Source organism: Myxine glutinosa, chromosome 6, assembly GCF_964187855.1.
Source record: "Myxine glutinosa chromosome 6, kmMyxGlut1.1, whole genome shotgun sequence".
Lineage (NCBI taxonomy): Eukaryota > Metazoa > Chordata > Myxini > Myxiniformes > Myxinidae > Myxine > Myxine glutinosa.
In genome coordinates, this window is record NC_136266.1 from 112,565,445 (window position 1) to 112,570,231 (window position 4,787).

The following is a 4,787-nucleotide window of genomic DNA, read 5'->3' on the forward strand; positions in this document are numbered from 1 at the left end:
AGCGGGTACCATGCACCTGTTGCAATATGACGTTCTTGAATTTGTCAGGGACTATCACCAGCCAGGAAGTTCTATCAGAGGGAACCTCCACCCACTTGCGATACAAGATGTTGCCTTTCAATTCCAGGGTCTGCCACTGAGCCCAATACGCCTTTGTTTGCGCCCCGAGGGGGGTGACCTCTTCCCCCTTTGGTCTTTGCCCCAATTTGACCCATTGGAACACCGGCCCCAGAACAGGATCCTCCTGCTGGGCCGTGCTCCAAGCCAACTCTCCAAATTCCTCGTCCGCGGTTAGTGGCAAAATTGGCCCTCTCACCCGGGTTGCCCGGACGACGAGAATCGGGGCGGAATCGCCCAATTGCTCCTTCTCCTCGTGTCTCGCACAAAATTTACAGTTTTCCCCCAGACAAGGACGCCGAGAGAGTGCGTCCGCATTACCATGGGCCTTCCCGGCCCTATGGGCCACATCAAAATCGTACTGCTGCAACTTTTCCAACCACCTTGCAATTTGGCCCTCCGGTTCCTTGAACCGAAGGAGCCATTGCAAGGAGGAATGGTCAGTTCTAACCAAAAATTTCCGCCCGTACAGGTACGGGTGGAAATGGTTCATGGCAGCCAGCATGGCCAATAACTCTTTGCGAGTGACGCAATAATTTCGCTCGGGCCTACTTAAGGCCCGACTATAGTAACCAATCACTCTCTCCACGCCCTCCTGTGTCTGAGACAAAACTGCGCCCAATCCTTCCTGGCTCGCATCCGTGTCCAGGGTAAATGTCCCGTCACTAGTGGGGTAAGCTAGAAGGGGCGCGGATGTTAGACACCCCTTCAATTTTTGGAAGGCCTCGTGGCACTCCCGTGTCCAATTAAATCGCGTCCCCTTCTCCGTAAGCCGGTGGAGGGGACGGGCCAACTCTGCAAATTTCGCCACAAAGCGCCGGTAGTAGGAGCAGAGTCCCAAAAATCCCCGCACCTCCTTGATGGTACGTGGTGCGGGCCACTCCTCTACCGCTTTAATTTTGTCTGGGTCCGTTTTTACCCCCTCGCGGCCGATCACGTGACCTAAATAGGCCACCTCTCTTGCAAACAAAGTGCACTTACTCGGGTTCAGCTTCAACCCTGCCTGTCTGAGGCACCCGAACACCTGGTCCAAATTAGCTACGGCCTGGGGGAACGTTTTGGCATGTACTAGGACGTCATCCAGGTACACCAGGCATGATTGCCATGGCATGCCGCCTAGTACATGCTCCATCAATCTTTCAAAGGTGGCGGGGGCGTTACACAAACCAAACGGCATCACAGTAAACTGATACAGTCCCTTACCTGTGGAAAATGCCGTTTTCTCCTTCCCTGCCCTATCCATCTCCACCTGCCAATACCCACTCTTGAGGTCCAAAGTCGAGAACCAATTTGAGCCCGCAACGGCATCGAGGGTGTCATCAATTCTTGGCAGGGGATATGAGTCCTTGAGTGTCACGTTGTTTAGCTGGCGATAGTCCACGCAGAACCGCGTGGTCCCATCCTTCTTTTTGACCAGCACAACAGGTGACATCCAAGGACTTCCCGAGGGCTCGATCACACCTGCGTCGAGCATTTTTCCAACCTGCTCGTCAGCTTCCGCCCTCTTGCTCCAAGGGAGCCGTCGGGCGGCCTGACGAATAGGCCGGGCCTCACCGGTGTGGATCTGATGTTTCACCAGGCCCGTACGTCCAATATCCTCGGTGGACAAGGAGAAGAGGTCCAAATGGGACCCAACCAGTTTGTGTAAGGCCTCCCTCTGGGTACCTCCCAACTCTACACTACTACGATTTACCATCTCGCAAATGGGATCGGGCCAATTCCTAGAACTTATTGAAGGCTCCCCCTGGGGCCGGCTCGGCTGGACGTTCTCGCCCCTCACTGACGCGACTTCTCTAACTGGGGTGCAGCCTGCTACCTTCGTGCCCCTTCCTATAGTGCGTGGTTCTGTGCTACTATTAATTACTCGGACGGCCACCACCGGCCCGTCCGTTTTTACAAGGGTACGGCCCACGATTAAACCAGGTATGGATAGCGCTGCCACCGGTTCGACCAGGCCGCAGGATTCCTGCCATGTCGGGCGAGCTGACCATCGGGCCGGCACGATGGCCTCGGCCCCCGGAGGGATGGTCACGGCCTCAGGAGCCTCCAGCTCCACCCTCTCGGCCGTGCTCACCCCCTCCAATGGTAGCTCTTCCACTCCCCATCGCAGGATCCCCCGACTCAAGTCGATTTTACAACCGCTGGCAGTCAACAAATCCAACCCTATTAAGCACGGGTCGTACACCTCCGCCACCCAAACCTCTATCTCTTCCTTTACCGATCCCAACTTGAGGGTCACAAAACCACGCCCTATGATCGGAGCCGTTGCCCCGGTAGCCAACTGCAAACTATGATTTTCCAGACGCTGGATTTTACCCCAGCCGTCTGCACTCGAATTAAGGATCACGGGGCTGATGATCGTGGCGCTGGCTCCCGTGTCCACCACGGCGTCCACCCCCACGCCGGCAATTTTGCACCGAATTGTCAAACTACCCGTCCCAATTCGGCCACAATGAATGACCTGTCGCGTCAACGAGGGCTTCTCCCCATCCTCTACTGCCGAACACCGCCCTGCATGCCCGGCACGTTCTAGTTTCCCGGGTCCTGGCGGGGGGGTGTCTGAGGTCGGCTAGGCCGATCGATACTGGGCGGAGTTGAGGGCATCGGCTGGCGGGGAACGTCCCGGCGCGGAGCTCGACACTCCCACGCACGGTGACCCATCCGAGCACAATTATAGCACCTCACCTGGTAAGGTGCTTGCCTCCGGTATTCCAAATTCCCCCCCCTGTATGTCCGAATTGGGGTACTCTGTCGGGGACTACCGGGTGCCACCGCTGGGGCCGCCTGCCATGGTCCAGGTCCCGCCAGGCGCCGATCCACTAACCTCCGGACCATGCTCTCCAGGTCAGGGCCCCCGTCGGGGGCGGGCCCCCTTGGGGGGCCGCCCCCCATCACGGGCCCCATCTGACGCACCGCCACTGCATGGCGCTCGCCTCCCCGGGCCAGGGGCCTCGCTGCTTCCCAACGGGCTGCAGCGTCGGCTGCCTGACTCATGGTCCGCGGGCGCCACATGGCGAGCTGTTGCCGGAGCTCCAGATCCGGAAGGGCCTGAATAAAGTGATCCACCGCCAGGCTTTCCTGGGAACTCGCTGCCATGTCCACGTGTGCAATCCCGACCGCGCGGCGAATATCGTGAGCAAGTTCCCCGATGGTCTCCTGGGGCTTGCGTTTTCGCTGCGCAAGTTGGGCTTTAACAAGCTCGCTTTGCTGTTCAATGCCGAACCGATTAATTAATGCCGCACGGAGGGCTGACAGGGTGAGAGCACCCGGTGGTAAAGCCGTCAGCACCTCCGCCGCCGCGCCGCGCAGTGCCCCCACCAGGTGTACTCCACCTTCGTCCGGATTCCAACCGTTGCCTTTACACACGTACTCAAACTGCGCCAGGTACGCCCTCAAATCACTCTTGCCGTCATACGGCGCGAGTGGGACCTTGTGGGCGCCCGAAGGTCGGACCTCGCGCGTCACTCCTTGCGGGATCAACGCGGGACCAAACCGTTCGGGCTCCCACAGTACGCTATTCCCGGGGGGCTCCCGCGCGTCCCCCGTCCCTCCAAACACTACCCCTCCTGGTGTCGATGCCTGGGTCGCCCCTCCGCAACCCGCTACCCACGCCATACCCCCACAGCCTTGCTCACCAGCACCCCCCTCACTCCCCATAGCCAACCCTCCTTGCACACCTCCTCTGTTCATACACTCCGGACCAGTCATACATCTTACCATTGGTCCCTCACGAACACCCGGGTCTACACCACCCCCCAAGCCGACTGAATCTCCCCTCACATCATGTACATTGCCACTCACCTCCGTACCTCGTCGCACCTCCTCTGCCACCTGCAAACTTTTTATTTGGTTAGTGAGCACCGCATCATGATTTGAACACAGACCTTGTACATATTCCATGACTTCCTCCTTTATCTCCCTCTTAGTTTCCCTCCGTCTCTTCTTAATTTCACTCACCCCTTCTTCCACCTCCTCTAATTTTTCCTTTACCTCCTTCAGCTCCCGGTGCGCCCCCTCTATTTCTTCCTCCATCGCTACTTTAACCGTTTCTATGTGCGTCCTTACCTCCCGGTCCTTTGTCTCCATTACTTCTGTCACCTCTTCCAACCTCTTCGTCAATCCCTCATGTACCATTTGACATTCCTTTTGTGTCGCTATTAATTCATTTTTAATGTCCTTTTGTGTTGCTTTTAAACCCCCGATGATTGCAGTGTTCTTTTCCACTTGGTCCGCTAGTTCCTTTTGTCCCACTGTCAGCTGTTCTACTCCTTTCGTCAGATCTTCTATTCCCCCCTGTAACTTTGCCGTATTATTTCTCACCTCTTTCTCTATACGCTTTTCGCCTCGCTTTACCTCCTCGCGCAGCCCCGAAACCTCCTCACTTACCCCTCGTCGTATTTCCTCCATCTCTTTTGTAGATGCCACCCTCATCTGTCCCAATTCATCCCTCTGAGCATCCAGTTTGGTTTCTACCCCGATTTTCACCTCCTCTATCTGCTCTCCCATTTGTTTGATTTCCCTGGCCGATTGTTCCCCTATTTCCCGCAATTTGTCTTCCATCCTATTTTCTAACCCCATTAACCCATTTTTCACTCCCTCTATCTGATTCTCCTGGGCAGCCATTCTATTTTCTACCCCCTCTAACCCCTTTTGCATCCCTTCCATTTGAT